Source organism: Callithrix jacchus, chromosome 10 (assembly GCF_049354715.1).
Source record: "Callithrix jacchus isolate 240 chromosome 10, calJac240_pri, whole genome shotgun sequence".
NCBI lineage: Eukaryota > Metazoa > Chordata > Mammalia > Primates > Cebidae > Callithrix > Callithrix jacchus.
This window is the reverse complement of record NC_133511.1, coordinates 77,030,747-77,044,646: the sequence shown is the minus strand read 5'-3', so window position 1 is coordinate 77,044,646 and position 13,900 is coordinate 77,030,747. Positions and strand designations below refer to the sequence as shown.

At 40.4% G+C, this 13,900-nt stretch overlaps 1 pseudogene; it reads left to right on the top strand.

Moving 5' to 3' along the window:
• Positions 1 to 11,241: 11,241 nt before the first annotated feature.
• On the top strand, positions 11,242 to 13,678 carry LOC118145819 (non-histone chromosomal protein HMG-14 pseudogene; annotated as a pseudogene).
• The last annotated feature ends 222 nt before the right edge of the window (positions 13,679 to 13,900 follow it).

Genomic DNA, 13,900 nt, shown 5'->3' with positions numbered 1-13,900 from the left:
AAGTCACATAGTCATGTATTTTGCAAATAATTTAGCATGGAAAGGGCACAAGGAAACTATTTCTCAAGGTTAAATGTTTCATGGGTGTTTACCAAAATATTTTATAAACAAATTGGGTATTTGGCCCACCTGCTTCAAATTTTTTCCAAGCAAAAATTATTGCTGTTTGTGCTCTGATGGAGAATTTTGGGGGCTCAATTACCCCCTTATCTGTGCACTGGAGTGTATCCAAATGCTTTCTGAGGAGAACCTTGGCCCATGAAGAAATCCCCTGGCCTGCCCCTTTGCCTTCTATTTATGTCTGTGTCCTTGCCAGGCTCCTCAACTTTCCTAAGTAAATGCTGATCCTGCGTCTGCCAGCTGACCAGTGAGGCAGACCTGCTCAATGCTCAAGTCAGCAGCACGGCAAGCTGCATTGCATACCAGGTGCCCATCTACCCGGAAGCCCAATCAAGCAGTTAAAAGACTCCTGTGTGATTAGAAAATTGTCAGAAATTTTTTTGTCATGAATTTTTTTCTTCCAGTGGTTCTTAAGCTTCACAGGATTCAGAGCCACCACTGATAATCAGAAGAAAACTGATATGCTTTGGCTCCATGTCCCCATCCAAATCTCATGTCAAGTTGTAATCCCCACATGTCAGGGGAGGGACCTGGTGGGAGGTGATTGGCTCATGAGAGCAGTTTCTCCTATGCTGTTCTCATGATACTGAGTTCTCACAAGAGCTGATGGTTTTAAGGTGTGTGTGCTCTCTCTCTCTACTGCCATGTAAGATGTGCATTGCCTCCCCTTCACCTTCCACCATGATTGCAAGTCTCCTGAGAGCTCCCCAGCCATGCAGAACTGTGAGTCAATCAAACCTCTTTTCTTTATAAATTACCCAGTCTAAGGTTGTTCTTTATAGCAGTGTGAAAATGGACTAATGGAGGTAGAAATTGTTTTAATTTCCGGAATCCCTGTGTAAGAATCTGTTCTAAATCCTCTCAAACACATCCCAGGATGGAACCAAGTAGTAAGGATGTTTGGTCCATGACTGTGGAGGTGTTTTTCCTGAGTTGTGCCTGGGGATAATTCCATGAATTCCCATTTAGGGGAAGTTGACTATTTACTATAGGGATATTGTTGAAGACACTGTTCATTGTCCCACACATGCCCTCCAGCTAAAAATCCACAGGAGGAATTTCTCTCTCCTGTACTTCCACTCTTGTACTCCTCTTGAGAAATTGTTTTTGTTTGGTTTATCTGCTTGCTTTTATTTCTACATATTATGAATAATAGAACTTGGTGGCTCTTCACCCTGGCCATACTTTATAATCACTAGTAAGCTTTTATAACATACAGATGCCAGACTAGACGAATTAAATTACTGTCTCTTGGGGTAAGGCCTGGAAGTCTTTTTCAGAAGCTCTCCAATGTCCCTAACATACAGTCATGGTTGAGAACCACTGATCCCTGAGGAGTCCTGCTCCTTGGCATTGGCTGCTAGAAAATGAAAAGCCAGATATGCGGCCACCAGCAGCAAATTCACTGGGCCTTGTGGCTTCCGCTGGTATCTTCTCTCTCCCCATACACCATCCTAGCCTTCAGGTCTCATTTTCCATTTGTCAACACATTTTCAAAGTGACCTTCTCCTGATGCAACATGTTCTGTTAGTTGGAGAATGTAGGCAGCCTACCTGAGCTTGCTTAAACATAAAGGGAGGAGTCACTGTAATATCATGGGCTTATGATGTTACATAATCCAGAGAGGAAGTATAGTTGCATCAGAGGAGGGAAAAAAACCATGATTGAGAGAAATAGCAGAAACCAAAGCATTTCCTCTCCTAGTCTCTTACCTCTCTCTTCCCCAAATATTCCCTCTACTTTCTCCTATGCATCTGTTTCATTCTGTCTTCCTCTATAAACCAGCTTTCTCTTCTTCTCTGTGAAAGTGGATAAGTTGACAAGGTCTCAGTCAAGCCAATTAGTGGAAAGGGACTGCTGTCTCCAGGTACTAATTTCAAATTCTCAGGAGAAAGACTGCAACTGGGCCATCTTGGGTCAATCATCACCACCAGATCTGTTCCCCTATGGAGGGAGAGTTAATAAAGTGTAAACATGATTTCCATGTATACCACTATAATTCAGAGGGACAGTTCTCAGAGGCGGGAGGTCACAGCCTAGCAGATACCCCTAAATATGGCTCAAACAGCCGTCGTAAACCACTTTGAGACTTTCTGCAATAAGAAAGAGTATAAGCAAACTGCGATGCTCAATGTGAATTACATCTGCATCTATCTGAGAATTTGGCCTTAGGATCATTATAATGTTAAGGAGACAATGAGAAACTTTGCACAGAGTGCCAGTGAGACCAGTATGAGCTGAGGGGGCAGGTAACATGAACATTTCACATTTCTAACACTCCTCAAACTCACTGGCCCCTGCAGAAGTCCTGTCTGAAGCCATTTCTGAATCTTACTTACATAACACACCTGTATGTCAAATCCATATCAGAGGTGATTCTGGAAAATGTTAGTCATGATCCTTTCATGGCTCTTGGCCTCACTTGCCAGAACTGCTTTAGAAAAATGTTCAAAACGGAGAGCAATAATTTCATGCTAACAGACATTATGGTTCACCAGGATTCAGCTCATGAATCTCATGATGCTCAACATCACTACACAAATTTTAACAAATTTCAAAGTCACTGCAGCAGAGTCAGGATTGGACAGGCCTTCATTTGTCAGACTAACATACAGCAACTTAAAGATGAAGCTGGTAAGAGGCTGGCAAGATGGCCAAATAGGAACAACTCTGGTGCACAGCTCCCAGCGAGACTGACACAGAAGGCGGGTGATCTCCGCAATTCCAACTGAGGTACCTTGTTCATCGCATTGGAACTGGTTGAACAATGGGTGCATCCCAAGGAGGGCGAGCTGAAGCAGGGTGGAGCGCTGCCTCACCTGGGAAGCACAAGGGGCTGGAGAACTCCCTCCCCTAGCCAAGGGAAGCCATTAGGGACTGTCCCCTGCACTCTGATCCAGATACTTTGCTTTTCCCAAGGTCGTCAAAACCCACAGACCCGGAGATTCCCTTCAGTGCCTACAACACCAGGGCCCTGGGTTTCTAGCACAAAATTGGGCAGCCATATGGGAAGACACTGAGCTAGCTAAAGCAGTTTTTATTTTCATACCCCAGTGGTGCCTGGAATGCCAATGAGACAAAACTGTTCTCTCCCCTGGAAAGGCGGCTGAAGCCAGGGGACCAAGTGATCTGGCTCAGTGACTCCCACCCCCCAAAGACCAGCAAGCGAAGATCCACTGGCTTGAAATTCAGAAAAGAATTTTCTTTAAAATAAAATTCTTCACTTCATAAGAAAAGGAGAAATAAAATTCTTTGCAGACAAGCAAATACTGAGAGATTTTGTCACCACCAGGCCTGCCTTACAAGAGCTCCTGAAGGAAGCACTAAACATGGAAAGGAACAACCGGTAGGAACCACTGCATGAACATACCAAATTGTAAAGTCCATCGATACTATGAAGAAACTGTACCACCAATGGGCAAAATAAGCAGCTAGCATCACAGCAGCAGGATCAGATTCACACATAACAATATTAACCTTAAATGTAAATGGGCTAAATGCCCCAATTAAAAGACACAGACTAGCAAATTGGATAAAGAGTTAAGATCCATTGGTGTACTGTATTTAGGAGACCCATCTCACATGCAAAGACACACATAGGCTCAAAATAAAGGGATGAAGGAAGATTTACCAAGCAAATGGAAAGAAAAAAAAAAAAGCAGGGGTTACAATCCTAGTATTTGATAAAACAGACTTTAAACCAAAAAAGATCAAAAGAGACAAAAAAGGACATTACAAAATGATAAAGGGATCAATGCCACAAGAAGAGCTAACTATCCTAAATGTATATACACTCAATACAGGAGCACTCAGATTCATAAAGCAAGTTCTTAGAGACCTATGAAGAGACTTAGACTCCCACACAATAATAGTGGGAGACTTTAACACTCACTGTCAATATTAAACAGATCAATGAATCAGAAAATTAACAAGGACATCTAGGACTTGAACTCAGCTCTGGACCAAGTGGACCTAATAGACATCTACAGAACTCTCAACCACAAATCCACAGAATTTACATTCTTCTCAGCACCACATTGCACTTATTCTAAAATTGACCACATTATTGGAAGTAAAACTCCCCCCAGCAAATGCAAAAGAATGGAAATCATAACAAACAGTCTCTCAGGCCACAGTGCAATCAAATTAGAACTCAGGATTAAGAAACTCACTCAAAACCACACGACTACATGGAAACTGAACAACCTGCTTCTGAATGGCTACCGGATAATCAATGAAATGAAGGCAGAAATAAAGTTATTCTTTGAAAACAGTGAGAATGAAGACACAATATACCAGAATCTCTGGAACACATTTAAAGCAGTGTGTAGAGGAAAATTTATAGCACTAAATGCCCAAAAGAGAAAGCAAGAAAGATCTAAAATCAACACCCTAATGTCACAATTAAAAGAACTAGAGGAGCAAGAACAAACAAATTAAAGAGCTAGCAGAAGACAAGATATAACTAAGATAAAAGCAGAACTGAAGGAGATGGAGACATCAAAATCCTTCAAAAAATCAATGAATCCAGGAGCTGTTTTTTTTTTTTTAAAGATCAGCAAAATAGAGTGCTAGCCAGACTAGTAATGAATAAAAGAGAGAAGAATCAAGTAGATGCAATAAAAAATGATAAAGGGGATATCACCAGCCCCACAGAAATACAAACTACTACCAGATAATACTACAAGCACCTTTATGCAAATAAACCAGAAAATCCAGAAGAAATAGATAAATTTCTGGACACATACACCCTCCCAAGACTAAACCAGGAAGAAGTTGAATCCCTGAATATACCAATAATGAGGTCTGAAACTGAGGCAGCAATTAATAGCCTACCAACCACAAAAATTCCAGGACCAGGAGGTTTCACAGCTGAATTCTACCACAGGTACAAAGAGGAGCTGGTACCATTCCCTCTGAAACTATTCCTAACAATAGAAAAACAGGGAATCCTCTCTAACTCATTTTATGAGACCAACATCATCCTGATACCATAAACCTGGCAGAGACACAACTAAAAAAGAAAATTTCAGGCCAACATCCCTGATGAACATCTATGCAAAAATCCTCAATAAAATACTGGAAAACTGAATACAACAGCACATCAAAACGCTTATCCACCATGAGCAAGTCGGCTTCATCACTGGGATGCAAGGCTGATTCAACATTCACAAAGCAGTAAACATAATTCATCACATAAACAGAACCAAAGACAAAAACCACATGATTATCTCAATAGATGCAGAAAAGGCCTTCGACAAAATTCAACAGCCCATTATGCTAAAAACTCTCAATAAACTAGGTGTCAATGGAACATATCTCAAAATAATAAGAGCTATTTATGACAAACCCATAGCCATTATTATACTGAATGGGCAAAAAATGAAAGCATTCCCTTTGAAAACTGGCACAAGACAAGGATGCCCTCTCTCATAACTCCTATTCAACATAGTATTGGAAGTTCTGGCCAGGGCAATCAGGCAAGAAAAAGAAATAAAGAGTATTCAGTGAGGAAAAGAGGAAGTAAAATTGTCTCTATTTACAGATGACATGATTGTATATTTAGAAGACCCCATCATCTCAGCCCAAACTCTCCTTAAACTGTTAAGCAACTTCAGCAAAGTCTCAGGATACAAAACCAATGGGCAAAAACACAAGCATTCCTATATACTAACAAAAGACAAACAGAGAACCAAATCATGAGTGAACACCCATTCACAATAGCTACAAAGATAATTAAATACCTAGTAACACAACTTACAAGGGATGTGAAAGACCTCTTCAAGGAGAACTACAAATCACTGCTCAAGGAAATAAGAGAGGACACAAACAAATGGAAAAACATTCCATGCTCATGGTTAGGAGGAATCAATATCATGAAAATGGCCATAATGCCCAAAGTAATTTATGGATTCAATGCTATCCCCATCAAGCTACCATTGCCTTTCTTCAAAGAATTGGAAACCACCACCTTAAATTTCATATGGAAGCAAAAAAGAGAGCCTGCATAGCCAAGACAATTCTAAGAAAACACAAAAGCTGGAGGCATCAAGCTACTTGACTTCAAACTATACTACAAGGCTATATTAACTAAAACATCATGGTACCAAAACAGATATACAGATCAATGGAACAGAATAGAGGCCTCAGAAATAACAACACACATCTCCAACAACTGAACTTTGACAAACCTGACAAAAACAAGCATTGAGGAAATAATTCTCTATTTAATAAATGGTGGTGGAAAACTAGGTAGCCATATACAGAAAGCTGAAGCTGGATCCCTTCCTTACACATTATACAAAAATTTACTCAAGAAGAATTACAGGTTTAAATGTAACACCTAAAACCATAAACACCCTGAAGAAAACCTAGGCAATACGATTCAGAATATAGGCATGGGCAAGAACTTCATAACTAAAACACCAAAAGCAATGGCAACAAAACTGAAAATAGACAAATGGGATCTAATTAAACTGAAGAACTTCTGCACAGCAAAAGAAACTATCATTACAGTGAACAGACAACGTACAGAATGGGACAAAATTTTTGCAATGTAACCATCTGAAAAAGGGCTAATATCCAGAATTTACAAAGAACTTAAACAAATTTACAAGGAAAAACAACCCCATCCAAAGTGGGAGAAGGATATGAATAGACACTTCTCAAAAGGAGATATTTATGCAGCCAACAAACATATGAAAAAAAGTTGATCATCACTGGTCATTAGAGAAATGCAAATCAAAACCACAATGAGATACCATCTCAGGTCAGTTAGAATAGCGATCATTAAAAAATCAGGAGACAACAGATGCTGGAGAGGAGGTGGAGAAATAGGAATGCTTTTACACTGTTGGTGCGAGTATAAATTAGTTCAACCATTGTGGAAGACAGTGGGGCAATTCCTTAAGGATCTAGAACTAGAAATATCATTTGACCCAGCAATCCCATTACTGGGTATATACCCAAAGGATTATACATCATTCTATTAAAAAGACATATGCACACATACGTTTATTGCAGCACTGTTCACAATAGCAAAGACTTGGAACCAACCCAAATGCCCAGCAATGATAGACTGGATAAAGAAAATGTGGCACATATATACCATGGAAAACTATGCAGCCATAAAAAAGGATGAGTTCATGTGCTTTGCAGAGACATGGATGAAGCCAGAAACCATCATTCTCAGCAAACTGACACAAGAATAGAAGGAAACACCACATGTTCTCACTCATAAGTGGGAGTTGGACAATAAGAACACATGGACACAGGGAGGGGAACATCACATATGGGGGCCTGTCAGGGATTGGGGGACTAGGAAAGGGATAACATTAGGAGAAATCCCTAATGTAGATGATGGGGTGATGGATGCAGCAAACACCCATGGCACATGTATAACTATGTAACAAACCTGCATGTTCTGCACATGTACCCCAGAACTTAAAGTACCAAAAAAAAAGAAACTGGTAGCATTAGCTGTAGCAGATAATCATCAGCAAGTAACTACTGTTATACAGCAAAAAGAAAAATAGTTGTCAGGGCCAGGCATGGTGGCTCACGCCTATAATCCCAGCACTTGGGGATCTATGGCAGGCAGATCACAAGGTGAGGAGTTCAAGACCACTCTGGCCAATATGGTAAAACCCTGTCTCTACTAAAAATACAAAAATTTGGCAGGCATGGTGGTGTGTGCCTGTAGTCTCAGCTACTTAGGAGCCTGAGGCAGAAGAATTGCTTGAACTCTGAAAGCAGAGGTTGCAGTGAACCAAGACTGCACCACTGCACTCCAGCCTGGGTAACAGAAGTGAGACTCCATCTCAAAAAAAAAAAAAAAAGTTGTCACTTTTTGAATATTTGCTAAGTGCCAGGAAATTACTTTTCTTAATCCTCATCATAACACCATAGAACATATGGTAAGTTTTTATTAACATTTTATTGAAGCATAATTTACTTTTCTAGTGCACATAGCATAGATGTTGGCCCCAGTGAATAGTCACAAACTAAACACACATGTAACCAGCACTAAGATCAAGAAACTGAATTGACAAGCACTCTGAGGTCCATCTTTGGGTTCCCTTCCAGTTACCATGCCTATGCAAGGGTGACCATTGTCCTAATATCTAGCAGCATAGATTAGTTTTGTCCATTTGTTTTCTCTACAAATGGATTAACAAATAGGTACCGTTTTGGGACTGGCCTTTTTCACTCAATGTGATGTTGTCTGAGATTCATTCACATTGTTGCATGAATGTAGACCATTTTTGCTTATTTCTCTATAGTATTCCATTATGTGAATAAGACAATGTTAATAGTCTACTGTTTTTGGACACATGGGTAACATCCCATTTTATTTTTACTACTGCAAATAGTTCTTCCATGATCATTCTAGCATGTATTGTTTGGTGATTACTTCAGTACATTTCTCTCGGGTATATAACTAGAAATGAAATAGCTGGAGAATAAGACATGCATATGTTTAGCTTTACTAAATACTGACACTTTACCAAAAACAGTGCACAAATTTATATCTCCACCAGCAGTATAGGAGAGTTCACTTTGCCCCACATTCTCACCAGCCTTTGGAACTTTTCCTTTGTGGCCATTCCAATGAGTGTGCAGTGATACATCGTGACATTAATCTGCATTTCCTTGACGATTAATGAAGTCAAGTACCTTTTCACATGGTTGGCTTTATTTTATTTACTTATTTATTTTTCCACATGGATGTTCTCTTTGAGAAATGTTGACTCAAGCCTTCTGCCCGTTTTTCTATTAGGTTGTCTTTTTCTAATTTGTAAGAGTTCTTCATATATTCTGGATAACAGACGTTTGTGGGATACATGTGTTGAAAATATTTTATTTTTGCATTACATTTTTACCCTCTTATTGACGTCTTTTGAAAAACCAAAGTTAAGTATAATTTGTCCATATATTTTTCTTTTTCCGGTTGGCAATTTTCGTGTCCTTTTAAATAAGGCTTTGCTTACTCGAGGATCATGAAGATGTTATCCTATGTATTCTTCTACTTTATTGTTTCCTTTTACATTGAGAGCTGCTATCCAGCTGTTTTTGATTTTGTGTTTGGTATGAAATAGGAAAGTAGGAATATATTTTCCACATCATCAATGGAGCAACATTTAATAAACAAACTACATCTTTCCCATGTATTACCTTAATCACAAATCAAGTAATGAGTCTATTTCTGGACTTTGTTTTGTGCCACTGTTAAGTTTTTCTAACATCGTGACAATTCTATACTGTCTAAATCACTATAAATGTATAATGGGCCTTGTTAATCAGCTTTTCAATTTTTGCAAAAAAAGTACTGCCAGAATTTTATTGGGACTATACAAAATCAATATATTAATTTGAGAAGAAACGATACCTTACAATATTGAATTTCTAATTCATGAACATAACGTATCTTTTTATTTATTGAAGTCATCTTTAATTTCTTCAACCTTCCTCCTCAGCATCCCTCTTAAAAGGACATATACAATGGCCTTTATGCCCCACCCAGATAATCCAGGATCACCCCCCCAACACAAGATCTCTAACTTAATCACATCTGCTCTAGGGTAAATGCACCTAATAGCAATGATTTAAACATACCCTTAGAATGACCCTGTATGGCAGATGCACCTGGATGTTTGTGCTAGGGAATCCAGTAGTGGACAACTTGGAGATGCATTTCTTATCTATGACAAACCCCGGCCAGTCCCGTGGAACATGGGCTGGTCTGTACAGAGGACTGAGGCCTCGAGTTTTTGGGTTAAATGAAGATTGCCAGGTGGAGGTCATTAAAGGAAGGCCGTTAAGTGAAAACACTGTATAAAGCACATGGCGGAGCAACATTTAATAAACTATGCCTTCTTTCCTTTGCAATACCTCAGTCACAAATCAGGTAATTAGCTATATGAGTCTATTTCTGAACTTTATTTTGTAACATTGGTAAGTTTTTCTCCTTCATGACAATTAGAAAGGAAGTTACAATTCTCCTGCCTGGGTCACTGCCACTAAGCCATGTGGTTACGCTGTCCAGCCCACCACCGCTGTATCATTTCTGTAGGTAAGGTAGGTCTCCTGCCCAGCCCACTGCCACTGGACTCTCTCCCCCATATGTGAGCCCATAATAAAACCCAATGTCTCTTTTGCTGGCTCTGGGTCTCTTCTTTGGCCTCTTGAACCCAGTGCTTTCCCTACTGAGGCGAATAGGGAGTTCGGTACATTTGCCAAGATGCTTTTTGCAAATAAGGTAACAGCTCCAGGTTCCAGAGATTAGAACCCGATATCCTGAGTGGGAGGTGGTGTTGGAGGTGTATTTTTTGGCCTACCATAGTAGATTATTTTCGATTTTCTAAGCACACAATCATGGCATCTGTAAATAACAGTTTCATTTCTCCAACATAGTTTTTTAAGCTATTTTTATATGCTGTATAAGCAAACTATGATTTGGGAAAGTTACTGTAATTTACATAAGATCCTCATATCAGAGCCAGGATTTGAGCTCAGGTCTGGCAGATTCCAAAGTCTGAGTTCTTAACCACTACGCTGTTCTGCCTAATAGGAGTCTAAGTCCTACTATCGGCAAAAAGAAATATTAGCAGTAGTTCTATGCAAAAGGCATTCTAAGCAATCACTTTCCTTCTGACAACTACCTATCTTCTTAGATGCAAGATATAACATTCAAGATTGCTTAAAATCTTTGAGATAAACATTCATACTACATAGTTTAAAATAAGCCTTCAGAATAATAATAACTTTTTAAAAGACCCAGGTTTAAATCCCAGACCCACCACACACTGCTAGTATCACCTTGAACGAATTACATAATTCATCTGAGCCTCAGTTTCCACATCTTTAAAACTGAGGGTTATTGGAACGCTTAAATAAGAAAACGCATGTGCATTCACATGGTAAATGCTCAGTGAATAATTCTTACCTGCTATTATTGTGCTGTTATTGTATTTATATATTTATCAAAAACACATTTAGTAGCAAAATGCAAAAACTGAAAAAACAAACAAGACCATCTTAGCCTACGACAAACACCACAACAAATAATTGCCACCTGGGCTCATGAGTAACATGATGGAGACAGGAGGACACATTGTGGAAGTGAAGAACAGAGAGCGGTGACTCACTGTGGGTAGGAATGGGGGTCAGGCAGCTTCCCAGAGAAGGTGACACCTAAGCTAAAACTTGAACAAGAAAGCAGAGAAAACAGGAAGAGTATTCCAGGCAAAAGGACCAGCACGTAGCACAGGGAGATCCGAAATAACTCCTCCAGGAGAGGAAGAAGACTGCTTTACCTGCCTTGGAAGAACCAGAGTTCAGGAACTGGAGGCCAAAAACACCAAAGTTCATTCTATTCAGCTGGGAGAATAAGATCAGAAAAAGTCACCTAGAAAAGGTATCTGGCTTTAGAGCTCACAGCTTCAGAGCTGGACTGCTCTGCGTTCCTGGGGCTGAAAGAGCAAGTCAGCCCCAGTCACCACAGCTGATCCCCCTGAGCTGCAAGCTGATGGCTGCCTGACCGGAAGTATACTGGGAAGGCTAAGGGGTGGTGGGAGGCACATCAAACCCGGAGCATGTCAGGAGGAGCCAAACCTCCCACAAAGCCTCTTGAGCAGTTCTTCAAATAGATGGGGCACACCAGGTTCTATGTGGGAGAGCAGTGAAGTGTCAGGGCACATCCGGGATGTTGTCAGGGATGTGGTGTCCAATACTAGGCACCTCAGGCCGACGGAGAGTAGATCAGCACTGTCTTACCTGAGGAATAAGAGTTTAACCAGGAGCAACACGGAGGAGACCGACCAAGGCCCACGGGGCAGCAGCTTCTTGAATTCCTTAAAGCTCATGGAAGAAAGATGAGGTACTTCTGTTTTGCACCAGAAGGGAGAGCTAAGTCTTCAGGTGGAAACTATGGAAAGGGAGATTTGGGCTGTCAACATAAATACTTTGTTGATCATTAACAAATATTGAGCCCAGCCTCGAGAAGCCTCTCGGAGCACAGCAGCTCACACCCTTCCCACTGCTAATGCCTGAGAGGAAGTGCAGTTCCACCCAAGGGGCAGTGACAGAAGAGCCCAAGAAGGGATGGGCATGGTTGTCAACTAAACCTGCTCCTGCAAAAGTGGAAGCGAGGCCAAAAAGGCAGCAGGAAAGGATACATCTTCAGACAAAAATGTACAAACAAAAGGGAAAAGGGGAGCAAAGAGAAAACAGGCCAAGTGGCTAACCAAGAAACTCAAGAATATTCACCTGCAGAAAATGGAGAAACTGCAATCTAGAAGAGCCCAGCCTCTGATGACGCCAGAGAGGAAGAAGCCAGGTCTGATTAACATCACAGACGCTGTCTTACTGGCAGTCCCTGTCTCCCCTCTCGTACAGTCCAGAAGAGTATTTTTATCAACTATTTTGTAAACTCAAGGCTTTTAGTAGCTCCAGAAACATTTTTAAGGAGGGAATTCCACCTCATCCCATTTTTTAAGTATATGCTTTTTAAGAGGTAAAGTCGTTTATTTTTTGACCAACCAGAAGACAGTGTGAGATATTGAATTATGGGAGGCTTTGACTGTCTTGGGTGATAGCTTAACGTTCCATAGATGGGTGGCTAGTTTTTATATACTATACTATACTATAAAGCATACGAATAGCAACATGGAGTCACAGTCCTGCATTTCATGTCTTGGACATTTTAAATTACTTCTATTTCCACATTGTTTTTCATTAGAATTATTTCCTAAAGAAAGCCAGCCCTTGAACATGGCTCTCCCTGTCAGAATTGTGTGCACACTGTAACATCTTTGGTCACAGTCCTGTTTTCCTAATAACTTTGTTAATGTGCTGTGGAAGATTGAAAATTTGAGTATGTGGCATATATACTATTCAGTTTCGAATTGGTGGGATGTATGTAACAGTTTATCAATATGTGAAGATACTGGTATTCTGGTATTTGATAGCCTCTTAAGGAAAATTTGCCTCCAATTTTCAAGCTGGAAAGTCATTTGAACAACTTAAAAAGGAATTACAATAATGGCTTTTTAGATTATCAGTATGTATGTTAAGAATTGTATACAAATTGAAATGTCTGTGTACTGAGCCTCAGTGCAACCAATAAAATCTCAATCATGAAAGAAAAAAATATTTTTGGAGTACCTAATATGTGCCAGGCACTATTCTAGGCAGTTTACAGCAATAGGAGTTATCCAGTCATTGAATGAGATGCCTTGACAGGTAGTGAGCTCTCTGTCACAAAAGATACTCAAGCAGAGGCAGATCAATTTCTTAGTGGGATGTTGAGGGAGGAATTGAAGTCTGGAGTAAGAAATCGACCAGCTGGTTTCCAATTTCTCTTCAGCCCTGTGATTCTATGATATCTGCTTTCTAAGGATTGGAAACACCTACATAAATTTTCTTTAGAGTTCCATGTTTGATATCCTGGGGAGGCAAAGGAGAAAGGCAGACACCATCCTCTTCACCCTGTGGTAAGAGGTAAATGTAGGAAAGTGGAACGATTTTATCAAGGCAACAGATGATAGGGTCGTGCAGAAGCAGGACTAGGATCCAGGGTTTCTGCCTGTCTCTAACATTTGTTCCCTGTGTTCCCCTCTGTGTCACGGTGCTGAAACCCACTGGCCTGCTGGGTGATGGTCCTGAAAGGATCAGAGCTCCAGGGAGTACTAAGTAGGGTAGTGTCAGTCCCAAGCCATGCTGCGGGTCTACAGTTACAACCAGGGCAGCCCTCATGGACGGTGGCCTCATACTGGGCTTC